Source organism: Phyllostomus discolor, chromosome 9, assembly GCF_004126475.2.
Source record: "Phyllostomus discolor isolate MPI-MPIP mPhyDis1 chromosome 9, mPhyDis1.pri.v3, whole genome shotgun sequence".
Taxonomy (NCBI): domain Eukaryota; kingdom Metazoa; phylum Chordata; class Mammalia; order Chiroptera; family Phyllostomidae; genus Phyllostomus; species Phyllostomus discolor.
The window spans coordinates 18193828-18221092 of record NC_040911.2 but is presented as its reverse complement, the minus strand read 5'-3'; the positions used below and the strand labels follow the sequence as shown (position 1 = coordinate 18221092).

At 51.9% G+C, this 27265-nt stretch overlaps 1 protein-coding gene and 1 long non-coding RNA gene across 3 annotated transcripts in view; one reads left to right on the top strand and one right to left on the bottom strand.

The window, feature by feature from the left end:
- Nucleotides 1–7558: 7558 nt before the first annotated feature.
- On the bottom strand, nt 7559–18754 carry LOC118496943. Its single transcript, XR_004899498.1, has 2 exons — nt 18387–18754; nt 7559–8255 (listed from the first exon to the last, which is right to left on the bottom strand). It is a non-coding gene; the product is annotated as an uncharacterized LOC118496943 (long non-coding RNA).
- The window catches only part of CTIF (cap binding complex dependent translation initiation factor), a 249542-nt gene continuing 240338 nt past the window's right edge, over nt 18062–27265 (top strand). For both annotated transcript variants that reach the window (XM_028524171.2, XM_028524170.2), the window contains exon 1: nt 18062–18348. The gene's annotated coding sequence lies outside the window, so the exon portion shown is untranslated. The remainder of the gene's footprint in view (nt 18349–27265) is intronic.

Below are 27265 nucleotides of genomic sequence, written 5' to 3'. Positions count from 1 at the left end.
GATAAATATGAGTTCTGAAAAAGCCCCAGAGTGATCCAGGATAAAAATGAATCCTCTAAAAATATATGTAGATTTCTGGCTTCCACCTAAAATGTAGGATGCTAAAAAGAGTGCCACTCCTGACTTAACAAAAAGAGAAAGGCCGAAAGTCTACCTAATCATAACTTCTCTTGAGCCCAGCAAAACCCTGAAGTCACAGGGCAACACCGACAGGGTCCTCTAAAGGTACACAGCCCCTGAGCACTGGCTCACCTGTGAGCAAAGGAGGAAGACAGGGCCACCGCACATGTCAGCAAGAAGCTTGCAGCTAAAATGTTGTGGCAGAATCACAGAGGCTGAGTGTGGGCTGGTGTGAGACCACAGGGCTCCTGGGAGTGAGCTGCAGACGCAAAGTAGCTCCCATCACTCCGCGCCTCTGCTGCATGGACCTCTACCAGGCCCTCTCGGGAGATGCGGGGCAGGGTGGGAGACCAGAGGAAACCGTCCTCCATGGTTGGAAGAGAGGAGGTGACATAATTCTGAGAAAGGCATTAAGACATGGGGGAAGAGTGGCAACCCCAAGGCCCCAAGGACACAGGGGATGGAAGCCACGCTGTGATTGGAGGAAGAGAAAAAAATCAATCGCTACTCTGAAAGGCAGGGAAGGGCATGGTCCTGAGCTCACACCATGAGGTCTCCTGTTGTTGGAAGAAAGGATCCTGGGGAAAACCCCACTTCTAAGACAGAGAGCCCAGTGCCTGCTCCAGGCTGAGGCTGAAGCAGAACAGCAGAGAGCCCCACCGCCACCCCTCCACACCCACCAGCAGCCTGGCAAGCACCAGGTAACAAGCACCAGCGACGTCTGCCGCTGGGGGAAGGGTGAGAGAATGCGGAGAGAACTCCCTCCGTAGTGCAGGCACCCAGGGACGTGGAGGGTAGAGAAAGACCATGGAGACAAGTCCCTCTGGCACCTCCAGCCCCACCCTGAGCACGTGCTGCTGCTAATCAATAGAACTAGTAGAAGGGAAGTCAGGAAAGACTTGGCAGTCCCGCACAATGCTGTCAACCACTCTGACCTAAGTGGATTTGTCCAACGTTCCAAACAATGACATCAGAACACATTCTATACGCGTGCACAGGGAGTAGTCACCAAGCTATCCCATCCAACACACTGCAACTATTTTAAGATAATTGAGATTGTAGAAAGTATGACCTCAGACCATAATGGAATTATACTACATGCAGACAACAGAAAGATATCTGGAGAATCCCCAGAGATCTGCAAATTAGGTATCACGCTTCCAAGTAACCCATGAGCCAAACACGTCATATGAGACTTAGAAAGTACTTTGAATGGAATTCAAACGAAAACAAAACATATCCAATTTATGGAATGTACCCAAAGCAGAACTTAACAGAAAAAAGTATAGCTGATCATAAGAAGATCATATGAGAAAATGAAGGAAGGTCTCACTTTGAGGGAAACGGACGTCTTAACAACAATGAGCACCCCAATTCATTTGCTTAGGTCTTGAATGTGTCTCAGGAATGCTTTGTAGTTTTGGGAACAGAGGTCTTGCCTGGTTTTCACCATAAAGTTTTGAATTTCCAATGAAAGGAATGGCAGTTGAACATAAAATAGAGCTTGTATTTTTATTAAGAGTACCTTCCAAATCAAATAAAGAAATAAAGCTTCACTTATTTTATCAACAACTGTTCAAATAACCACTAAAAAAAAAAAGTAAAGATACTGCCCATTGCTGCTTATCCAAGGAGCAGATCCAATTATCAGCGTCTTGAAGGTCAGAAAGAGGTTTTTTGGCTGGATTTCAACAACCCTTTACAGATGTTCCCACCCAGATGGGACTCTCATGGAGGCATTTTAAAACACTCATTATATCTCTTCGCCGAATGTTAAGTGTCCTTCAAGCCTCAGCTCAAGAGACGCCTTGTCTAAGAACCGTCTCCAATGACAACCTGCCGTGCATGCTGAGCTAGAACCTTACCAGGTCTCCCACGCCTTTTTCTGAGCTCGTGCTTCCTTAGGCTGTGAGGGATGGAGACCGAACCACAGAGACTTAAGCACGCGCAAGTGTGCTCTCTCGTGGAAGAGACCGTCTGAAGGTAGGCAGTGTGGGGCTGGCCCGGCAGCTCCTCAGAGCCACCCTCCTCATCTCCATCTGCTCTGACACCCTCACGGCACGCTTCTCATCCTGGAGGTCGCCCCACGGGCCAACACGGCAGCTGGAAACGCAGCTTTCTGGTCCCCGCTGCAGGCACCGGCAGGGGCCCTCCCTTCAAGCAGTTTTTCCAGGTGTCCCTCACAGAACTTCCATCTACAGTGCATCGGCCAGCAGCTAGCCCAGGGCCCACATGTGGGTGAAGAAGCCTGGGAGATAAAATCGTGTCAGGATTCCGTGCCTGCTGAAGGAGAAAACGGATGTGGAAAGGCAACTGGTGGTGAAGTGCCGACCGCACTTAACACACCATATTACAATCGCCTGGCCGTGTGTTCCTGTTATAAGGATGTGTGTCCTGAGTGCCTGGTGTAGTACCGGGCGCACAAAATTTTTTTTTAATTTTTGTTTTGAGGTTTATCCCATATACATGAGTGCACTAATTGTAAATGTACATTTATATACATTTCAATGAATTTTTGCATATGATACACCTACGTAGCCCAGGTCAAGATGTACACCATTTCCCTTACCTACTCCGGATGGTTCCTTCCTGCCCCTTCCTAGTCCGCTCGTCCCACAGGTAACCACTGTTCTGGCTTTTCTCACCTCAATCCGTTTGGCCTGTTCTTGGCCCTCACAAAAAAGAAACATACAGCACTCGACGTTTTAACCAACTAATGGCTTCTAGGAACCGTAACCACCCAACCCAGGTTTTCTGGGTTGGTCTTCGTCTCAGATAGGCTGTTGTTATAAAAACATTCTCACTTTCTAGAATATTGAGTCCCTCATGGCTGTACCCAGGTGCCGTCAACAGACAGACACTGCACAGTCCGCTTCCCCTTGGCCCGCAGTGCCTCCCACGATGAAGTTCTCTCCTCTGCGCTGCTTCTCAGAGGCGTGTGCCTGGGAACGCCACCTCCATCGGGAAGCCTCCGCTGCCGCTCCAGGTGTTCCAGGGCACTCGACGCGCGCTCCACGGGGACAGTGACCGGCAGTGGGACGTAAACAGACGCTGGAAAGGGAGCCGAGCAGGCTCGGGGCAGGCCATCTGGAGCACCTGCAGCTGGCCCAGCGTGACGCTGTGTGCCGCTCCAAACCGCCCAGCTGGAGGGTTCTCTGCCTCTGCCACCCCCACCGTTGGCAAGGAAGCATCGCCCTCCTCGCTGGCAGGCAGCTCGTTCTCTATTGGTCAGACGCAGAAAAGAGCGCCCAGATTTGTTTATCCCACCCAGCAGGACATGGCGAAAGCTTGGCAGAAACATAAGCAGCAGACAAAAGACTGTCAGAGCTGGGTCTGATGGGAAGGCAGCGCTGTTCCCTCCCACGAGAAAATGACCCTGTGCTTCCTGGAAGCCAATGCAGAAAGTTTTTCCTGCCACCAGTCAGCCTTTGGCTAAAACCAGGAAGGTGACTGGGACGAGGGGGAGGAAGGAGAGGGGCAGGAGGGGCAGCGGGTGGAGGGGGGCGCCACAATGAGATGCAATCGTGCATGATAAGGTGGGGAACGGGACATGTGGAAATGACGGCAATGGGGCCAGGGTGCCATCTTCCCCTCAGCTGTGGGAGTGTCAGCGTGGCCCTAACAGATCCCCAGAGAATGAATCTCAAGCCCTGGCCTCCAAGTCTGGAGGTCTTGTGTGATTACTGAGAGATAGCTCAACCCATGACCCAGGGTGGAATGGTAAAAGCCAGGCCAGATCCTCTGCTCCAGCTCCTCTTCCTCCTGGCCTGGTCCTGAGGCCCCTCCCATCATTCTGTCCACCTTTAGGACACTCTAGCACCACAGCTCAATTTGGCTTTGTAGCGTCAGGCTGGGGTGACCTCTCCTGGAGTCATCCCCCAAAGTGGATGAGACAGGTTGTCTTCCGGGGCTGTACTACTCACCTGGCAGCTTCTCCTTGGAATTCTCAAGCGTGAAAGTGTGCTGTGCCCACCCTAAGGGGCAGTGTGTGAACTGGCATTTCCCTTTCAGAAAGGGAATCCAGAGCAGCGCAACACAAAGACCTCACTGGGGAAATGGTCTCCTTCCCCATCTCAGAGATGATTAACCCTCCTAAGGCCAACCAGGTGATTCTCTGCACCTCCAAGATAATCATGATCTTAGAGGTCATCAGACCTGAGGTTCTCCAGCCTGGTCTCACACTCGAACCCCCTGGGAGCATTTAAACAAACACAGATCGATGCCTCAGCTCTACTCCCCAAATACTCTGATTTAACTGGGCTGCAGTGTATCTTGCACACAGAGACTTTTACAAAGCAACCCCAGATGGTTCGAGTGCACAGCCAGGGTAGCGAACCGCTGATCTAGCCTCTGCCTGCTCCAGCTGCATGACCTCATCCATGAGGAGACAGAACCGGAGGAAGTGGATGTGACTTGCCCACATTTTACAAAGCCAGGCAGTAGCCAAGCCAGCACTTGATTCTCAGCCCCTTGGCTCCCGTTCAGAGCTCTCTCTTCCACGGCTGTAAGTTCTGGGCAACAGCGGTCTTCCCAAGTACAGCCTCTGAGAAAGGAGAAATGGGAGAAAGACCAAGAGCGCTGGACGTCTGGAGGAAGGAGGAGGATCAAGGAGGCCGGAGGGGAGAAGCCACGGTCAAGTTAGCCTCCTTGCACGAGAGGGAAAGGCAGCGCTGATGGACGACCATACCAGCTCTTTTCACAGCCTCCACCCGAGGAAGAAGAAAGTTGTTTAGTCCTAAGATCACATTCCGTGGTCATTGTCGCAGCCTCCACTGCTCCCAGCTTTGTGTCATGATGAATGTCACCGCAGTCCCCAAACCCAGGTACAATTCCCAGCTCTGCTAAGGCAGCCCCGGGCCTGGGCTGCTGCTTTCACCTGCCCAGGGAAAACTGCAGTCGACACAAATACAGCCACTCCCAGGGGACAGTCCTGCTGAAAGGGCCCTGTGTCTTAGAGGCTGCACATAATACCCAATTATCCGCTGGCTTCCCCAGGGAGAGAATGGAGAGGTGAGGGCTTTCAAAAGCCAGCAGCCCTTAAGACTCCATTATGGGGACACTCACACAGCTGCCTTTCTCCGAACACCACAGGAGGTCATAGGGACACGGGGCAACAGAAGCAGCTCTTTGGGGCTTGGAGAGCAGCCTCTCTCCCTGTTCTGGCCCAACCAGAAAACCCCAACTTCCATTCTTAGCAACAGAAACAAAGATGGAGAGTGTTGTTGCAGCAATCCAGCATCGCATGGAGGCACCTTCCAGGCCGACTCTGTGGGAGCTTTGACTCAAGGGAAAACCCAAGCAAGGAGGTCCCGCTCTCATTCAAGACAGCTCTGTGCTCTGCAGTCCCCTTTCTGACCACCCTCCTCCACCATTTCCACGGGGGCCTTTTCCCTGCCTCTCTGACCCCCAGCCCTCCAGCCCTGCTCACCAGACTTGGCCTTGGGCTGTTCTGCCCTGTCACTGTGTCTCCCCGCCACATTAGCAAGCCCTCTGGGCCCGAAACACACCATCCACTGCTCTGTCTTCGTTTGCTTCCCCACAGCTATCCACACAGTGCTGAGCTCACACTTAAGTCCAACGCAATAAATATTTGTGATATTATTAATAGAGATCGAGAAATAAGACATTTCCTTGTGTCCCAATTTGAATCTGTGGGCTTTATGTCACCCCGTTTTTCTCACCACTGAAGTTCTGACAATGCACACAGAGCTCATGGAAAACATTTAGTCTTAGAATCCACAAGTTTGGAGGAGCGAGTATTCTGCAGTGTTTAAGAGTATGGAGTTCTGTGCTTGGAGTTTGAGTCCCTGGTCCAGTGCTTCCTCCCTGGATTACTTTGTGCAAATAATTTAATCTTTCCAAGCCTCACATTCCTTATCTGTAAAATGGAATTAATATTAGTGCTCCAGTCCTTGAGTTGTGACAGTTAAGTGACATAATGCTCATCATGGTCTTAGCATGCTGCCTGGCACATGGTAAGTGCTGGATTAAAGTGAAGTATCCTTATTCATGGAGCACCCACATACCTTTAACCAGTATGGTGCAAGATGCTGGGCACACAAAGGAGAAAAAAGCAAATGTGTGGTTTTGAAGTTTGTACTAGTGAGGGAGGCAGACCCACACAGGGTCGTTATGAAGTGATGTTTCGATTGCAGTTCGAGATATGGAGCCCAGAGCAAGGAACTCAAGTAGACTTCCTGGGGGGTGACAAGTGAGTGAAAGATAAACAGAAAAACCGGAAGTGGTGCTGGAATGACACTGCAGGCAAGGAAAACTGCATGAGCCAGAACACAGCACCGGGGGCAAGAAACATCCTACTAAGTGGGAGGAACTGACTAACCGCTGAAGTATTAAGCAGAAGACAAGAAGGAGCGAGACAAGCTGGCTCCCTTTTCCCCCTCACATTGCTGGTGGTATTGAGCACAAGTGCCTCAGAGTGAAAATGCATGGATCAGCCCTGGCTGGCATAGCTCAGTGGATTGAGCGCGGGCTGCGAACCAAAATGTAGCAGGTTTGATTCCCAGTTAGGGTACAATGCCTGGGTTGCAGGCCATGACCCCCAGCAACCGCACATTGATGTTTCTCTCTTTCTCTCTCTCTCTTTCTCTCTCCCTTCCCTCTCTAAAAATAAATAAAATAAAATCTTTTTTAAAAAAAAGAAAATGCACGGATGCACACCTCCTCAGTTTCCACCACTTTCTTTCTCTCAGAAGCGTGTGCCTGAAGGATGAGGGGAAACCGACAGGGATGGTCTTCAGACTGCAGTTCACGCACTGAGCAGTGTCATTCCCTGTCAGTGCAGAAGCCTGCAGGACTCGTGGCATGGTGCGTGGCTCACAGAGCCTGTTGCCAGGGATCACCACCTCCAGCTGACCCCAAGCTGGGCAAAGGACCAACAGAGGGTCAGTGCCTCAGGGGAGCTCGCTGCCTGTGCCCAAAGCTCAGCAGTCACCAGCCCTGGGCACTAGACCTCAGCACAGAAGACACTGTGTGAGGAATTCACAGAGTCAGAGGGCCAGCTGGTGCTAGATTGCTCTTTTATAGTCTCAGGCAGGGGGCGGAGCTGTGTCTGCCTGCCAGCCACCCCCACTGCCATATAAGGAAATGCTCAAGCACCAAGGTCATATACTTTGGGTGTATTAATGCATTGCATCTTGGAGGTGAGGATACCCAGATAGGAGTGAGGATACACAGAGGCGGTACAGAAAGGAGGTTATGAATTCCCCTCTGGCTGACAGACACTGCTCAGCTTGAACCCAGGCTCCACCTCTTAGAAATCTGACAAGTTAATATAACATCTCTAAGGCCTGGTTTCCTCCTTTATAAAACAGGAACAATTCCTACCTCATAGGGATCTTGTGAAGATGAAATGAAATCATGCGTGTGATAAGTATGGCACATACAGGGTGGGGCACAAGGAGGTTTAACAGTAGTGAGGACGTGAAGCAGTTTTGTTTAGTTCTTTGGCATTTTTCTGGCACTTCATAATTTTCACCAAGATTGGTAATAGTGGTTTGACAGATGAGCCTACAAATCCTTGTGTAGTTGGGACGCTCGAGTGCTGAGGTGAGCAGACACCCCCACTCTCATCACCCCGTGGTCACAGCCACTTCAGCAGCCTGACTGGGCTTCGTGCTGTGGGACAGAGGGGTGTGGGGGAGCTATATATTCATTGCATCATTATAAATTAATTCCTATTTTAAATGAATGGGAGAACCTCATCAGAAGAGGATAATTCAGTGAAGCCTTCTCTAAAGTAGTAATTCCTTTATATGAATAATCACAGCCAAATTTAGTTCTCTATGAAATAAAATGTTCAAATATTGATGTTTTTTTACATATGGAGATTATAGCTGAACATTTGGTTATATTCGATTCCTTTTTTGTTCTTGAACATCATTGTCATTATTGTCTCTACTGTTTTCTGTGGTCATCATCACCAGGAAAGGCACTGGATTTTAGAAACATAAGAAAATAACTGCATTACTAGAGGTTTTCCTGTCCATTCATAATCAAGCCTTGTTCTGTGTGGAGAAATCCTGTAGCCTTTTTCAGTGGTACATAGTGATTAGTTGGTTTCATGACCTTGGGCAAATCACCAATCATATAGACACTCTGGGCCTCAGTTTCTTCATCTGTAAAATGGGCATGATAGAGTTAGTGTGAGAAATGAGATAACCAACATAGAGTGTTATGATGGTTAATTTTATGTGCCAACGTGACTGGCCTAAGAGATGTCCAGGTAGTAGGATTTGAATTGGTAGACTGAGTAAATCTGATTCTTCATCAATATTGATGAAGAATATTGAAGAATCAGAATATTGAAGAATATTGAGGAGGAGACACTGTCATCCAATCTGCTGAGGGCTCCACTAGAACAAAAAGGCCAGGGGAAGGGCAAATTCAAATCCCTCTGCTAGAGCTGAGACATCCATTTTATGGATGGCCTTGAACATTGGTGCTTTTGGTTCTCAAGACTCTGACTGGAACTGAATTACACCACTGGACTGCTCGGTTCTCCAGTTTGTGGATTGCAGATGCTGGGACTTCTTGGCCATATTTGTGTGAGCCCATTCCTATAATAAATTTCCCCTCCCCTCCCCTCCCCTCCCCTCCCCTCCCCTCCCCTCTCTCTCTCTCTGCTGAGGAAATCAAACATACCAGGTGGAAGGAGACTGTAGGGAACAGAGTAGTGACCGCAAGGACAAGCTGGGGTGTGCTCTGGTGGAAATGAACATCCGCCATAGCTGACAGGTGGGTGGGCCACTCACAGGGTGCTCACATTTCACGGCATCTCTGGAGCTAATCCGGCAGCCGACCGGCTTCACCCAGCACAGCCTAGGTTAAGACCTGTGTCTAGATAACTACCGTTTCCAGAGCTAAGCCCCACCCAAGAAACTGGTATGTGAAAATTACAACTCAACTGAGAGCAGAAGAGTTCACTGGTGTTGGCTTAGTAATTAAATTACAAGGCGATTATGAGTCCGCTCAGGCACAAAAAATACATCTGAGTACTTTAAGTAGCCTAGGACTAAAACTCCTTCTAGAGGAAAAACAAAATGTGACTAAATTAATACCATTTTCTACCAATTACAGGTGCCCTCCAGTGACCGCCAGGCTGACAGGGCAACAACAGGCACACTGGAAGGGTGTGTGCGAGAGGGCCTGGGTTAAGGCACGCAGAGCAGAACCTCTTACCGCTGTGTCAGACAGAACTTGTGTTCTGGGCTGGGGGACGGGGGAACTGGCCTGGGCCTGCTGCCCTCTCCTCCACGGCCCTTCTGAGGTTAGGCCATCGGGCTGCCTCTGCTGCTGCCCTGGAGGGAGAACAGCAGCCCCAGCATCTGCCCACGTTGCTGCTTTCCCCTGGCACAGTCTCCTATTCGACTCCAGCCAGATCGCATCTTTCCTTGTTTTTTTGAAAACCTCCTCTTCCACCTCCTCCAAGCAGGCTTCCCGGACTAAATGGCAGCTAAAGAGTCTTCAAACCAGAGTCAATTTAATTGCTTAACTCTGCATGGCTCAGATTTTACAGAAATTCATAAAAAAAAAAAACTACAGCAGAGCCCCTACTTTGGTATAAGACAGTACAAAATAAATTCAAAGAGCTTCTTATAAAATTTATTCAAGTACCGCCCTGGCTGGTATGGCTCAGTGGATTGAGTGCCCTCCTGCAGACTGAAAATTCGCCAGTTCCATTCCCGGTCAGGGCACATGCCTGGGTTGTGGGCTAGGTCCCCAGATGGGGGCGTGTGAGAGACAGCCGATCTGTTTCTCTCCCTCTCTTTCTCCCTCTCTTCCCCCTCTCTAGAAAAATAAGTAAAATCTTCAAAAACATTTTATTCAAGTACCAAACTTGATCAGAACAGTCAGTGCTGTGAACACACTAATACGGCTGACACATTCCAGAAGAGCTGCTAGTGAAGCAGAATGTTGTCGGTCAGCTCTCATGTTGAATGCACCAGAGGGGCTGCTATTTAAAGAAACTATGGTTGCTCCGTTTGTAAGAGTTAATCATCTCACGAAGTGTCTTTTGTGTAAACTCCTATTCTCAGATACTAGGTATACTTTAGACTTTAAAAAGTTGTCTCAAATTCTTTCTCAGAAGAGCGGAGTATAAACAAATTTGATAATCAGCATTGTCAAGACAGAAGAAGGGATGGGGTGAATGTGTTTGCACCTGCACGTGGGTGAGAGGGGACAGAGTGTCAACTCCCTGGCACCGGAGGACTGCCGGCGCCTCATCCCCCAGGCTCCGCTGACCGCCCCGCCCCGCCCTGCGCAGTGGCCGTGCAGGAAGGGCCCATGGTGATCACTGGGATCTAGTTCGGGTCGGAGTGGGGTTGCACTCAGTGTCTGCATTACCGCTAGAAATGAAATCTAACCATCCCCTTTGGGCTGCAAAGTTTGAGCTGGTCAGCTTATCATTCATGGTCCCGCACAGCCTATCCCCAATGTAACAACAAAAAACAACAATAATAACCAAAAACTAAAAGCTGAGCTTCAATGAGCCCTTCCAATGTGATAAGTGCTTCACACACATGATCTCCTTCAATCCTCACAGCAACTCCCCAAGGTAGACACTCTTATTTCCCCACTTGGTAGAGGACACAAGCCCAAAGCACTCACCACCGCCCGAGGCTGTCACCTGGTTGTAAAGGGTGCCGGCAAGATTCACATCCTGGTCCGTGTGCCTCCTGAGTTGGGGGGCTCAAGGCAGCTCCTCAGCACAGACTTTCATGGACTTACTGCCTCCTCCTTCCTCCCTTTGCTCACCCACACGTGCTAATTCCCATTTATAAATTCCTGCTATCGGGCTGGCCAGTGTGGCTCAGTGGGTGGAGTGCTGGCCTGTGAGCCAAAATGTCACTGGTTCGATTCCCAGGCAGGGCACATGCCTGGGTTGCGGGCCAGGTCCCCAGTTAGGGGTGTGCAAGAGGCAACAAGAGGCAACCAATCAATGTTTCTCTTCCTCCTTCCCTTCCCCTTTCTCTGAAAAATAAATAAAAGCTTTAAAAAAAACCTGCTGTAAAATGTATGTCTTTTCTTCTGACCTAAACTGCGAGCCTAAATTAAAGCACATTTCTGTGTGTGCTTGTCACTCATGTTATCTAACTTAGAGCAAATGCATTATATGTGCTTAAAACACTAGGCTAAAAAAATAAGGGTCACTTAAGTAATTTTTCCAATGGTGCCTATAAAGACTTTTTAATAACAGAGAGAATGTGTGTTTTTAATTTTATGAGGCAACTAAACCTGGATACCAAAATGCATAAGCAATGCTATCTCAACTACCATAATTACACATAGTAAACCACTTGTTTAAACTACAAAAAATAAAAACCAGTAGGGTAATAAATACATCAGAGAAGGAATGGAACCTTATTCAGATCTAGCTGACTGCATCGTCAGTGTTTCTTGCAATCCCCTTATTACTAGCACACGGGGAATGGGACAAACATTCCGAACCCAGGGTAGTGCATGGGCCCCAGTGTGTTTGTCCAAATGAGCCACCAGAGAACCAGAGGAGAATACTGTGATATTTATCGATGGTCACTTTTATGTTGCAGAAAAAAAATTTCTCGAAGAGCAAAAGAACTTTTGAACCATTAACTCATACATTTTTAAAATTATTTTAAAAGACTTATGTCATCTTTAGGCCATATTTAAATGTCTGTTTTGGTAAATATAATTAATATATAGATACATGAAAAACATTTATTCTAGATATGGATCAAAATATTTTAAAAATATTTTATCTATTGATTTTTGGAGAAAGGGGAAGGGAGGGAGAAAAAGAAGGAGCAAAACATCGTGTGTGAAAGAATCATTGATGGGTTGCCTCTCGCACACCCTCAACTGGGGACCTGGACTGCACCCAGGCATGTGCACGGACCAGCAGTCGAACTGATGACGCTTCAGTTTGCCAGTGATGCCCAACCCACTGAGCCACACCAGTTAGGGCTGGATCAAACAATTTTTGACTGATGAGCTATGTGAATAAAGATCATTCTTCTACGGCACAGAATCATTCGGGGCATCAGATATGTACAAACAAATGCACACACATCTCTGAAGTCCCAGTTGCAAAGGAAGCAGCCTCACTGTAAACGCATCGGGGAGGAAAATGGACGTTCCCCGCAGCTGGAGGAGAGATGCTGCAGGGGACTTAGAGAAGGTAGGTCTTGATGCTTGGGGTGAGGGGCGTCCTCCTCACTGGCAGTGTGCCCCCGGGCACGTTATGTCGCTCCTCCTAGCCTTAGTTCCTTCTGTAGGAGTCCCTGCTACTGCTAGGTCCACTAAATGATACAACTCGCAGAAGGTGCTTTTCTTGTTGCCTGAAAAAATGGTAATTGCTCAGTTAGCATATTAGCTATTGTTCTCTGAGAAAGGGATGTAGAGGCTGTGGAAGGTTCAGGACCGAACCGTGCTTCCATCTCAGAATAAAATTGAGGAGAGAGGAACTATAAGCTAGTTTAAAAGGTAGACACCTAGAATAGAGAAGGGAAGTGCGTCTTCAGGATCAGGGATCAGAATGGCCGCAAATCCTCTCTCTGCTCTTCCTCTCTTTATGCCATTCTAGATGTGAGTCCCTGCATCACCAAGACCAGAAATGCACTCCAGCTAGCACAAATTAAAGAGTTACTGTGAGGACACAGATATCAGGAATCTAAGAGCACCTTGTGACTGAGAATTGGAAAGTTAGGAACTGAGACTACTCCAGGTTCTTCTCCCTTTCCCTCCTGTTGTCTTTCCCCCTCCACCCCCCACTGCTCTGCCTATTCATCTTGCACCTGACCCACCAAGGCCACAGGTCCCTTCTGCTTCCACCAGCCCGAGGCACGGTCACCAATGAGCAGAGGTCTCTCATCCTTTTCTTGTAGATTCTCGCAAAAGAGAACCTGATTGGCTCAGTTCATCTGCTAGAGCCAGGGCCACGTAAGTCCAAGCCTAGCCAATGGCCTGGTGTCCTTGATTCAAGGACACCTGGTCCAGTAAGCTTGGCTACCCCTCCCTGGCTGAGGGTGGCACAGTTTTTCTAGGGTGTAGCTGGACAATGACACTTGTCTCTTGCAGAGATGTGGGGGTGTATCTTTGCCCAGGTCCTCATCATGGACAAGGCCATCTGTGGATGAGGTGCTCATACCACTGAGCAGTAGGGTCTGACTTGAACTCCCAGGCACCTGAAGAATGCCTGTCTACTCATGGGCTTCACTCACTGTTCTCTACATATTTTTTTTAATCCTCACCTGAGGACATTTTTTTTTTCTATTGCTTTTAGAGAGAGAGGAAGAGGTAGAGGAAGGGAGAGAGGGAAACATCAGTGCTAGAGAAAAGCATTGATTGGTTTCATCCCGTCTGTGCCCGAACGGGGGATCATATGCATCCAGACTGGAGACCGTTCGCACATGGACCAGAAACCAGGGATCGGACCTGCACCTAGGTATGCGCCTGACTGGGAATCAAACCTGCAATCTCTCAGTCAAGGGACGACGCTCCAACCAACTGAGCCACACCGGCCAGGGACACTTACTGTTCTTGAATCTTGCAAGACAAGGTCTGTTTGTCTTCTGTTCCCTCATGGACTTTGGGGCATTGTTTTAGGAATATTATAAACCCTTTCTATTCTGCTGGAATTAAAGAGCTTTTAAAGCATGCTTTTTGGCTACCTAGCTTTATAGCTTCTTTTGCCAGCTGAATTGTAAACTTCTTGAAGGGAGCACTTCAGGTTGGGAAGTAATTTTAGAGATTGTAGAGTCCAGCCCTCCCATCTGACAGGTGTGACAACAGAGTCCCAAAGAGTGGAAATGTCGCACAACAGGGTTGGGTCAGGTGGGACCTGGAACTGGGTTTCACACACTTAGTTCCCCAGGGTGTATGGCAACGCCTTATGCATAGCATGCTCCCCGTACTGTTTGTTGCTTTATTCCTACTTAGCTTTCGCTTTCTCAAGCCCATTGCTCTCTGCTGATGCCCCTTCCTCCACAACCAGCCTCAACTCTAGAGGATCACTTTCCTTCTGCCTGTCAGGCATTGGTCTTGGGAGTTGTGTAGTGAAAGCTGAGATGAGACGTGGGTGAAATTTAACCTGGTTCTATCAGGGCGTTATCTCTCCAGACCGACACCCCAGTAACAGTATAGACACTAGACCAGTAACTTCCTTCCCTTTGTGGGATCAGTGGCCACCAAACCGATGCCCAGTGGACCCACTCTCTAGCGTCCACCTAAAGACACTACTTCTGCAAAGCCTCCCAGGCCAGCGCTGGGCCACTGCTGACCTCCTCCCTGTGGGACGTTATAAATGGATCCCGTGCCACTTTCCTCCCAGAAGCCTTCTCTGTCCATTCCAGCCTTCTAGGAAGCAAATTGCCTTTACACAGTGCAGCACTTCATCAGTGCTGCTGTTATCTCACGAGTGCCAGACTAGCCTAGTCCGCTCCCAAAGGCAGGGAACGTCTCCCCCAGCCCCCGGGCGGGCTCCTGCCCGGCCCACAATAATTGTGTTGGTTGATGGAGGAAAGGCTGGCAGGAGGAAGGAGAAACATTTCTTTTTGCAAACATCTTAGGGAAGTATGGGTTAGGAAAAGCAACTGCTTAAAACAGAGAGAAACATTCTGGCTTTTAATTTTTAGGCTATGTGGTGACAAATTAGACAAAACAGCTTTTGGCTCCTGAAACCTGCCCCAGTTAAACCAATGCCAGGGTCAGTTCATTGCCTCTGCCCCCAGAAGCAGCTCTGACCTGAGCCTGCAGGTGGGGCCTAAGGTCAACTACAGAGCCGGGACGGAAGGACATTACGTGAGGGACCAAGTAAGCCCCAGGCTTCCCACACTGGGAGACTTGGGTCTAAAGGACCGGCAGAGCCTTCCTCTCAAAGACCCCTGTTCCAGCTGGAATCCCAATCTTGAGAGGCCGTTTCTGAGAGCTCTAGGTAAGAATACAAACAGCTGGGCATTGGAGGAGAGAAGGAAAAGACTATCTTATCATATGTCAGTGAAGGTAGTAGGTTAGAGGAAAAGCAGAGAGCCAGGCTCTGAGGACCCAGAAAGCAGGAGGCAAGTTTTCATAGGCAGGGAGAAGCAAGGTGGGAGCCCGGGACATGCCTTCAGTGGGGACACCTATCGGAGGGCCTTGGGCGTCGGGGTGGGGAGAGGAAGAGCATAACCACTGTCAGCCGGTGAGGGCTCAGAGCTGCGCCACTGGAACCGGGTGAAGCTTCCTTGAAGACAGACCTAACCTCCATCACACGTGAAGAGGAGTCCTCCTCCCTGCAGCACCAGCCCTGCGGGCCTGACCCCACAGAAAGGAAAATCCAGGGATCATGCTTCTGACCCAGAAAGACTCTGGGTCCAGGAAAGGAATCCATCATCACTAAGTATTTGCTGTGTGTCAGATCCAGTTTAAATACATTATCGCTGCGGGTTCTCACAAAGCCAAGGAAGGTTGTTGACTGAGCTGCCCAAGGTCACCCTGGTGGAGGGTAGGTAAACTTCCCAAGGTCACAGATCCAGGAACGTCCCTCGTGGGATGCAAACCCAGGAGTCAGGCTCTCAGTCCGAGCTGTTGCTACTGGCCCTCCTGCTTCAGGCACACCCCAAACAGGGGTGTGTCCTCTCCGCGGATGTTTTGCATTCTGCACGTAGCTCAGCCTCTCATCACCTCTGGAATGGATCCTGTTCTCACCTCTGCGGTGTGATTTAAAGTACAAGCAAAACCCGGGCCCAGACAATTCCATTCTTGTTTCCTTGCTGGTGGCGTGCCTCTCAGAAATGTGCAGACAGCGTTGACAACAAAGGTAGGTAAACGGCAGTCTGCTGGGTGGATAGTCTCCAGTGCTATTAGTATTTTGTGTTTTGTAAACCCAAGAAATATTCAGATCTTAAAGCATAAAAATAACACACTGCCGAGCCAATGAGCAGATCCTGAAAAGCAAAGAAGGGGGAGGAGTCAGGTGTGCTTAAACATGGTCCTTTGGCCGTGTTTGGGGAGGGGGGTTGGGGGTGGGGAGACTGGGCCTGGCACCCAGACAACTGGCTGCCAGTACCCACTTTGCCTCTTATGAATGTCTAACTGTGGGCCTGCTGCCTCCCTCTAAAAGGGAGACATGCCTGCATGTCCTTCGGTACAAAATCAAATGAGCTGCTCTATAGAACGGGACTGGATTCTCTTCTGTTGTTGTTTACTAACGGCCAGGCTATTCCACGTCTCATTAATCCTCTTTAACAACTTTATGATACCGTTGTTTCTGCTCCCTTTTGGGGGTAACGTAGCCTCAGAGAAGTCATGTAACACTCCTGAATTCACCTGGCTTTAAAGTGACCAGAGCAGGCTAACACTCAGCTCTCTCTAACTATAAAGTACACTGTACTGTGCTGGGTTCTGCTTTGCTTTCTGTCCAAGGTTCGGCTCACGCTGAGCCTCGAGACAGGAACGCAAGGTCTGCACACAAAACGAAATCCCACCCATTCTTCAGGGCCCACTTAAGCCCTGTCTCCAGTGAGAAGCTGTCCCAGGCTCCTTCTGCCCTCTAGACTCACCCTCCACCCGCACTTCCCATCAGTCTGTCCCTTCTGCCCTGCCAACTTGCTGGGACTTTCAGAATTTGTTGTCTTCCCTCTCGTCTGTACCCTGTAGCCTTTGTCAGACGCCTGTCACTTCCTTTGCCTTTGTTAAAATGCCTCCTCCAGGAAGCCTTCCCTGACCCTCTCCCACCTCCATCTACCCTCCATCCTGTTGGCTGCTCCACCTGAGAGTTCCCTAGCTCTTCCTGCGTCTGCCTGTGTTAAGTGTCAACTTATCCCCTATACTTGCATTGACTTCACAATCCTCACACTAGACTTTGAGTTTGAGGGCAGGGACTGAGGGTCCAACTTGCCTTGGCATTCCCAGGCATGTCCTGTCTGTAGAAAGTACTCACCAAATGCTCTTCGAATTAATAAGTGGATTTCTATGGCAGTTATACTGCACCGCACAGTTCCCCTGATGAGTTTTTAATCCCTTTCCTTGGGGGGTGTACAGCAGGGGTGTCAAACTCATTTTCACAGGCAGCCACATCAGCCTGGCTTGCCTTCAAAGGGCCAAATGTAATTTTAGGACTGTATGACTGTAACTTCTCCTTAACTAGGGCAAGGAGCTCTCCCGCAGTGGGGTAGAAACAAGGTGCCAGCCAGATAAAACAAGGCGGAGGGCCGGAGGCGGCCCACTGGCCTTGTGTTTGCCACCTGTGGTGTACAGTATAGTACATTTCTCCTGAATGCCTCTCTGTGCCAAGCTCAATCAATGCCAGGCACCTAGTAGGTACTCAGAAAACACTGGTGATTTGGTTAAGTGATTACCGAATTTTCCACTGTATTGAATTCTCCCAGCCACTACGTTCCCCGTCCCAGCCCACAGCATGGCCAATGGAAAATTAATTGGTTGCAAAGTGTATATCTAATTACATCCCGTCCCTGCCACAGAGATGCTCAAATGTTAATTATAACATATACATCTCAATAACAGACTGTAGCATTTAATTCAGCATTAATAACGCCACTTGGGCCGGCCAACACACACACAAAGCTCCCTTTTATCTGCCCATTAGGACAGACTTTGCACTTTAAGCGCCAAAGTCCTCATCCATAAAGCATTCCTGCCCCGAAAACCAAACGTTTCCTCGCATGCCTGGAACACGCTTAAGCCCTGTTTTCCCAAAGCAGAGGTCCGCATCCAGGGCCCCCTGGAGTCTAGGGGCGCTGGGCGCACGATTCGGCGTCGCTGTACTGGGATATCTCAGATGCTCTGGCGGCAAGCCCAGCTTGCCCGTCGCACCGGGCTCTCCAGGGCCCGCCATCCCGGGAAAGAAAGGCGAACTACATTACCCAGCAGGCTCCCCGCCGCCCTCTTTCCTTTCAAGTCTTTGCACGTGGCCGGAGGGGAGGGCGGGGTCTGGACGTCACTCTCCTACATTCTCTTTCCCTGTGTCAGAGCAGGGATATATTTTTTTCCCTTCCTCTATTCCCTCCCCTCCACCCGCCCCTCCCTCCCTCGCTCCCCTCCCTCCCTCCCTCCCTCCCTTCCTTCTTGGCTGGGTTTGTGCGCTGGGGCGCCCGAACCCCTCCGCAGCCGGGACGCGCGGAACTCGCAGCAGGAGTCGGCTCTCCGGAGCCTCCTCCCTCCCTTCCCCTTCCCTGCCCCCTTCCCCCACCCCCGACTCGGACTCGGAGCGGCGGCCGGAGGAACCCCGAGGTGAGCATCCCCCTGTCCGCCCCCTCTCTTTTAGTCACCTCAGCTTGCCGCTCGATTCGGGGACCCGGGAGGAGGACTGCGTCCTTACAGGCAAATCCGGGAAAAACCACCCCAAACAATTAGCCCCTCGCTCCTCCCTGCGCCAGGGGCAGCCGGGCGTCCGCGCTCATCCTTGTCCCCCCTTCTCTGTCGAGGACCGCACTCCACGATCTCGCCGCTCCCGAGGTTTGCCCCTTCCCTGCCGGGTGCCCCGCCCCGTGGGGAGCCGTAGCCTTGGCGCTCCGGCGGGGAGGGGGTACCGAGGGGCGAACGGCTGGAGCCCCGCTGGCGTTGGAGCCGCGCGGTGTAGCTGCTGTCATGTGCCGGATTCCGACCCGGGGGGAGGAAGAGAGCGAGCGTGATTCCTCTCCCTTTTGTTTTAAAGCCCGCATTTGCTGCATCGAGCAGTTGGTTTAGTAGCAGCCAAACTTGCAGCTGTTCTGGTCGTGCCCCGCCGAGGTAGGAGCACGGCTCCGGGTGGCCGCTCCCAGCCGGAGGCTGCTGCCCTCGCGGCTGCAGGAGGGTCCCCGAAAGAGTGTCTCCACGCTGCCCCTCCCTCCTCTGGTGACTGATTGTGTCTGTGGCAGCGGCCGTGTTTGAGTGTGTGCGCGCCCGACCCCGCGGGCGCGGGGATGGCTGTCGTCTAGACAGTCAGTGTGTCCCCTCCCTCTGTCCCCGGTGAGCCCGCGGGCCGCGGGGCACGAAGGATGGGAGCGGAGGAGAAAACCGAGTCGGTGGATCCATTGAGGTTCCGGCTTTGGATATGCCCCGCGGTGGTGATTCTATTGGCTTTGTGAACATTATTATTACTGTCGCCGCGGTGTGACTGGGCCCGAGGAATAGGTCCGCCCGGCGGAGTGGGGGTTAAGTTGACAGGCTCTGAAAAAACCAGGCTCTCGGCATAGTGACTCCAGCGGCCATGGGGTGGGCTCTGGCTCGGGTTTTTCAGGACGAAGAGCAGGCGACTTGTTCTGGACGCCGGTCTTGGGGGAGGCTTGCCAGGGGGCGGTGGCTCGGCATGCTGCGGAGGTCTGGGGCTCCCGAGGGCCGCTGGTGGGAGCCAGGGTGCGTCTGGAGAAGGGGTCCGAGGGACCGAGTATGTCTCTCTCTTGGCGTTAAAAGACAAGCGGGGGTCCATCTGGGCGGCGTTGGCTGTTTGGTTTCGAGGAGTTTGCAGGGCTGGGGTTGGGGGGCAGCCGTGAGCAGAATGGGGGCGCGGTGTGTAAAGGGGAGGAGGGGTGGCTGGCGGCGCGCGGTGTGCGTCCCCACCCCCGGGAGTGAGGCGTTGCCTCCCCCGCCCAGCTGTTTGTGTGTGTACACACCGCTCCAGCGTGAGTGTGGGGCGGGGACCGCAGACTGCGGCGTAGTGGGGACGCGCGAGGACCCTGATCTCTGTGGAGATAGGTCCCGCCAGCCCCCTGGTGGTCCCAGTTGGACTCGTAGTACTGTGTCCTCTGGCGCGCGCACGTGCGCGTGACCCGGTTACTTGGAGGTAGGGTTGGTGGGTCTTTGGGTCCGGTGTAGACCCTGGGGTTGCGTGTGCACCGGGTTTGCAAGGGAGTACCCGGCCGGCTGTATAGGCTGGAGACCCACAGTCTCTACCTCCGCGTCTCTAACGCCCCCAGACCCTGCAGACTGGCCGACTACTGGGCGGTGCGAGGGAAGGGGGGCTGGTTTGGCTGGAGAAGCCTCCAACGCGCGCGTGTCGCCCACCCCGACACGCTCGGATTGATCCTTGCACCGAGGCGCTCTGTGGGTGCGCCTGTCCACGCTCGCCATGGCTACCTTTGCAGACCCTGGCAGAAATCAGTGTGCCCTGCGCCCCCCACACTGAATTCTTCGTCCTGGAGGCAGTGTGGGCCAAAGGCTGGTCTGCAGCGCTGCCGCACTCGCCACCGCCGCCCTCGCTGCTGCTGCCGGATGCCCAGGCGCATGCCTTTGCTGACCCCGCCCGCTCGATTTGAGAGCCCGGGGAATTATCTCCCGGGCTAGGTTCCGAGTGCTAAGGAAGTGAGCCACTCGCCTGCCAGGTCCTCGACCGGCTGGAGGCTCTGGCAGACGAAAGTGACACAGCTCGAGCACCACTGCCCGCTACTGCGGAGCTAGGAGAGAGAGGAAGGGGCCGCCCAGTGGGCGGGAGAGGCTGCAGTCTGTCCAGCCGCGGGCCCTCCGGCCCAGCGTCCGCCTGTGCAGAAAACCTTAGGAATCCCGATTGTGAGCATGCTCAGACCTCGAGGGGAAATTGCCTGGCTTTCAAGAAAACTCAGTTACAGGAGAACAGAATGCACCCAACAAACCTGAGAAGATTCCAGTCCCTCGCAGGATGCACTCAGGTTGCCTGAGGAAACTCCCTTTGAGAATTAGAAGCAGGATTCGATTTGCACACAGATCACCGCGTCTGCTGTGTCAAGTGTGCGTCCTGGATTGTGCGCGCTTGGACGCAGTAATTTCGTGCTGCGTTCCGGGGCACAGTGTCCCCAGTGATTAACGGGTTGCTAGTATAATAATAGGTTTGTATGACTTTGTGGGGTGGTGCCCCCCAGCCCTCGTACCATTGCATTTATTCAGGGGGTCCCATGAGGTAGGGGGTATTAGCCCCATTTTACAGATGAGCACATTGAGGCCCCAGAAGTGCCATGACTCTCAGTGGGAGAAGGGCTACTTCCCCTCTTTGTGATTCTCTTCTCAGCCTATGGCTTTTGGTTAAAACAGTGGCCACTTCCACCACCACCACCACCCCCCAACCCCCCACCAGAGTGGGTCTTGGTACACCAGGAGGTCCTGAAACTGAGAAAGGGGGTAAATTGATGCCGCTAATTACTCTTTGTCAAAACACTTTTGATTTGCTACCAGTCCTAATGACAGGAGCCACTAAAGAATAGGAAGTCTGCATTGCTGTTATTACCACTCATCTGAAAATACACTATTGGTGGTTGTCAGTTTGGGTGTACCCAGTGTATTCCAGAATCATGCCTGCATGTAATACCTGCATGTGGCACACATGTTTACGTAACACATGCCTGTGTTCATACCGGTGAGTTAGCGGAGTTCTTACTGGATCCCAGGGTTATTCTGTACTTCCTGGTTTCAGAACTGTCCGACTTAGAGTGTAGACCCCTGAGACACCATCTCAGGTTCTACTCCCTGTCCCCTCCATCTCCAGGGGTGGGGAAGCCCCCCCGAAGACCAAAGAGCACCTACGTGCATGTGTGTGTTTCTCAGAGTTCGTGTTCACGAAGGATCTCAGACACAGTCTGAAGAAAGATAATTAGGTTCTGCCAGCTAATCAACCATTCATTCCCAAATACATATTGGACACCTACCTGTTTGTATAGCTTGAAATGTATACAAAGAAATTTAATATATGGCCCCTGCCTGCCAAAAATATATTCCGACTATGGAGATAAATGTTTAAGTCCAACACATGTTTATCGAGCACCTACCTCACACGAGACATGTTACTTTGTCTTGGGTACACAAAGATAATATAGCAGAAACAGTTAAGTTACAATGCAACAAAACGGGTGATTCAGACCCTGTAGGAGGGAACAACTCATTAATATTTTAGAGCACTCACCCCGGGACTTCATCACTTTCACATAGGTTGGTTGCAAGGGATTCAAAATGCCCGTTCTATCCTAGAGCAAATGCAGAAGCAAGGAACAGAGGAAGACGGGCCTAATGTCCCTTGTTTTCCTGGAGTTCAGACGGTTTGGAACTTCCCAGGGGGGTCCAGAGGTCCTGTGTGTCCCCCTGTAGAAGTTAAGCAGCTGGTGGGAAAACACCCTGAAGCTACCCAACAGCTTGCTTTGCCGAGCAGTGAGGAGCTCACGGGTTGTTCTCCGTGGTCCTGCCCCCGCGCTGCTGGGCTGTGCTGGGCTGCAGTAGGCTGCTGTCCCCTGTGATAGGCCGTGGCTTTGGTCAGCGTCTCACGCAGGCTCTGCCTGAGGTTGGTGTCTGTCTCCCAGGTCTGTGTCGCTGGTTTAGCATGGGTCTGGTTTTTATCTGTTCATTCCCAAGCTCACTTCTGGGGCCCCGGCACTGTCCTGTACTTTCTTCTCAGTTGCGGGGTCCACTGCCTTTGTTTTAAAGGTTCTGTTGTTTGCAGCTCAGATCCCGAAGGAGGCGGCGGTTAGGGTGGAGAGAGAATCCTGGGCCCGCAGAGAGAACAGGAGGCACAAACAGACGGGCAAATTGCAGTTTTGGGGAATTCTCCAAACATGATGGTATTTCTGCATCGCTTGCCCAGCAATGTGGCAGCCCCTTTTGATGTTCTTTTGGGGGGATCCTCTACCTCTGGGCCTCACTGCTGACTTGCTGGTCACCTGCGCTCAGTGGTTCACACACAGGCTTCGCTCTTCTGCCCCCCTGCCTCATCCTGCACACCGTTTAATTCAGAGCCATGCTGTGGTAGTGGCCTCCTCCCTGACTACCACCCTGCTGACTATTGACATCTGCTTCTTATTTCTGGATGCAACCCAGGCCAGAGCTGCGGTTCAGAACAGGGTGGGAGCACAGCCATCCTCAGATCCCAGGCACCCAGAGCTGGGAAGGCCTTGCTGATGAGCAGATCTCCAGATGAGGACCCCGAGGCCCAGAGGGACGAAATGACTTAATGCAAATTTGGCAGGGAACCCTTGGCAGAGTGGGACAAGAAATCTTGGATTTTGATGCCTCGTCCAATCTTCTTTCTCTGTACCATGGTACTTTTGGGGGGGAAAGTGGGGTTCTCACTCCCCAAAGAGTGAGAATTCTGTATCTTCTTCTCACCTCTCCTCTGGTTCCAGGAAAGGCTCTGGAATTCACCTTACAGTGTTGAGACTGCTTTCCCTGGAGACTGACCTGGCCTCGCCTCTCCTATCTTTTCATCTTTCCAGGAATCTTTTCATCTTCCATCGTCCAGGAATCTGGGAGGGGCGGTGGGCCTTGGGGCCTTCTAGCACTCTTGAATTTGGCCTTTTGCTTTCCCTCCCCATGGCAAGGTCCTCAGAAACCTCCTGACAGTGTTTGCAAAGCGGCTGTGTGCATGCATTTTCCTGGGAAGAGGACCCACGGGTTTCATTTGATTCTCACCTGGCTCATCTGAGAACAGAAACTACCGGTGCTGGGGCTCATGGAGTTGGGTAGGGGGTTGGTTGGCATCGGAGACGTTGGTAATACTTTACACTTGGTTTGGCTTTATGCTTTGCAAAGCGTTTCACACAACCAGTCTCATCTGCTTTTCGTAATAGGCCTGTGAGGCTGTTGTCATTGTTCCCGTTTTGCAGATGAGGAAACTGAGCGAGCCTCGGTGGTTAGTGACCCTCCCAAGCCACAACTAAGCAGTAGAGCAGGGATTGGAACCCTGGTCTTCACACTTCAAATGCATGGCCCAGGGCAGAGGGGGGTCCACTGTGTCACATCACCCTTACAGTTTTGTGAGTAGAGGGCCTCAGGCTGTTTGGAACTTCTGCATGTCCACTGTTGGCTCATAAACAGCTCTGAAGCCAGAGCCAAATGCTAATTTACTCAGGGGTGGGTCGCATGACGGGTCGGAGGCAGTCACCATAGCAGTGATCTGGGGCCAGTGTGGGATGACTTCCTGGAAGAGGTGAGTTTGGGAACAGGTCTGGGGTGGTGGCCGTCCTGGAGGAGGTTTCCATCTGGGGCCATGGCATTGTGGGTGTTTGGACCAGAAATGGAGTAGACTAAGGAGGTTCAGTGGCTCATCCTGTAGTTAGAAGGAGCTTCTTAATAGTGTTCGGGCTCTGTGCCTGTGCCTGATTCTGTGCTAGAACCTGGGGCTACAGTGGTGACAGGCACCGCCCTCCCCCTGCCCCTTCAAGGAGCCCAGTGTCTGGCCAGAGAGACGGACACTTAAACAATCTACTCCAGTGTGGTGTGGTGAGTGCAAGTGGTTAAAGTCAGTGTGGTGCAGTAACTGCAGCAGGAGAGGAAGTTCCCAGGGCCTTAGAGCAGCATGGCCTAGCCTCATGATCAGGGAGGGCTTCCTAAGGGAGATAACGCAGGAGCTGCATCTGAATGGATGAAAGAGGATGAATCAGGAGAGGAGCTAGGAGAAGGGCATTCAGGGGTAGGAACGGTATGTGCAAAGGTGTGGAGGCCGAGGCTGCCTGACTACGGGGGGCGGGGGGAGGGGGGGAGAACAGAAGCAGTGAGGTCGAGGACAGAGAGGCAGCCAAGGCTCCAATGGGAGGAGTGATGAGCCTGGCTGAGGACCCTGACTTTCAGCCTGCAGGCTGAGCAGGGAGGACTGGGCTTTAAGCGGGGTGGAGGCATGCGCCCTGGGGCAGAAGGGAACGTGACTGGGAGCTGGGCAGCTGCAGGGCCAAGGAGGACAGGGCAGGCTCCCTAGGGCGTCCAGGTCACAGGGGCCGAGGCCTGCAACCAGGGCAATGTGGATGGGGGTGGAGGAAGGTTATATATTAAACATTTTTTAGAGAGTCAGTCTGTAGGGATTGCTTAGCTCACAGGGCATGAGGGAGGAGACCCAGTGACTCCCATGCTTCTGGCCCCACTGATCTGGTGGATGGCAGCCCTTACCCAAGCAGGACCTTCTGGGTCCTGAAGCAGGTCAGCTCGGGTTAGGGTGGCCAGGAGGACTGTAGGGAGTTCAATGTTAGATGCATTGAACTTGAATTGCTGCTGTTCTCACAGACAACACCATGCACAGGGTAGAAGCCCGAGGAAGCGTCGTGGGCAGGAGCCCCAGGCCCGGGACTGGGGGCAGGTCTGCTGCTGAGGGACCCTGGTGGGGATGTCGGACACAGTAAGAGGAGACCTCTTCCTCCCATTGTCGGAAAATCCTTTGTCACGCCTCATGCCGCTGTCATCAGGGAAGCCAGGCAGGGATGCTGTGTCATGCTGGAGGCCCAGCTGGCAGAATCCAGCGACAGCCAAGAGTGAGCTCGGGCTGGAAGCATGAGAGTGAGTTAGGGGACGGGCCGCTTGTTTTGCACACCCATGGTGAGCGGGGCGCCGGCCCAGGCCCTGGGGCAGGAGTGCAGGGCGGGGAAGGTGTGGAGCGGGTAGGTTGGGAGACGGGATGTGAACATGTGCAGCCACTAAAAAGCTGTAACAGCCTGGGCAAAGAGGAGACTGCAGATTAAACAGTGGAATGGATACTTCTCCTCCAGCTGTACTGTGTTTTTATAGCACTGGTGTGTTTTGGGCAGAGCTTCAGTCTTTTCCGTTTTGAACCCTTGGGGGCCTAAGATAGAGCCTGGCACCCAGCAGGTGTTCAGGCTATGTCTGTGGATCTGCAGGGATGTGGCCAGTCCGTTGTTTGGGGTGGGAGGTCAGATGGGGAAGGCTCCCAGGAACAAGTCCAAAGAGGGGATCCCAACACCAAATTAGAATATTTTTAGTACCACAGCGGAGTAGAAATCTTGAAAACCTTCCAACTACCAAGTACCTAGAAATGCTGTATACAATATAACTAGCATCCATTCAAAGGAGAGCTGGTCTCTTAAGATGTAAGGAAAAACCAGGGGACTGGAAAGTGAGTGTGTACAGGAGGCTTGTGCACAGGCCAGGCCGGTCCTGGGGATGGGGGTTGTGAAGGGTGGTTACAGTCTCAGAACCAAGGGGGGCGGGGTCCTGATAGCATAGGATATCATAGGATATCATACCCCTGATAGAGGTGAGCCCAGGGGTTGGGACGGACAGCTCTGCCTGGGGTGGGCCTCTGCCAAGGTTTGCATGCATGGAGAAAGGACGGACTAGACCTCAGTCCACTGCTGGTGTGTAAGAGTGAGATGCAGGGCGGGAGACTGTCAGTCTTGGCCTGCATTTAGGGTGGAGAAAAATGTCCCCTGGAAACTCAAAAGCTCGGGCCTGACTTGCTTTTGGAGGTTCCCCCAAGAGGAGGAATTAGCATATGAAGCCTCTGGAAACCAGGGTCCTCCAGCCTGTGGTCTCCAGATTCTCAGGGGTGCCAGGAGGATTCTAGGGCTCTTCACCCTTCACTGACTTGGGTCGCAGCCTTGGACAGATGCTGCAGGACCTGGGTAGCCTGAGTGAGTGAGGAGGAGGAGGAGAGAGAGGCCTCATTCAAAACCTTTAAGAAGGGCCTTCTGGACAGCCGCCTGCTGGGGCGGGGGGGGGGGAGGGATGTGCAGGGCTGTGTGAGGGGCTGTTCCCTGCCACCAGGCTTCATGTCCTCTCAGAAGCCAGCAGACAAGCCATCCAGGAAGGCCAGACTGCTCTCCCCTACTGTTTACTCAGGCCAGGTACGAGACAAGGCTTCTGTCCAGGCTCCCCCTGAGGGTGCCCTGTGCAGATTCCATCTGCTACTCATGCCCCAGACTAAGCATCCCGCTGGTTCCCCGAAGCCCAGAGTCTGAGTTCCTAGAATTTCAGTCTGGGGAGACATCTTCGAGGTCACCTCGCCAGTCCCCGCTGTGTGGCAGTCCTGACTACGTCAGCACTTGCTCAGATGCTCCCCACGGCCGGGAGCGTCCTGCATATGAGGCAGCACCCTCTCTTCCCACAGGGCTTTGTGGCTGGGAAGGTCCTCTGTGAGCCTCAGCCAGCATCCAGCTATTCCCACTCCCCCGCCATCACCCCTTGGCTTCGGATGGAAGGGCCTTAATTTGTCCAGCTAAGGTTCTCTGACAGTCCAGCCAACTTCATCCTAACATACTTAGCACAGAAAGAATTGTTTTGTTGTGTTTTGAATTCTCATCCAAGGATATGTTTATTGATTTCAAAGGGAGAGGAAGGAGGGTGGGGGGAGAGAGAGCAAGAGAGAGAGAAACATTGATGTGAGAAACATTGATCGGTTGTATCCTATCCATGCCCTGACTGGGAATCGAACCTACAACCTAAATATTTGCCCTGATGGGAATTGAACCTGCAACTTTTTGGTGCATGGGAT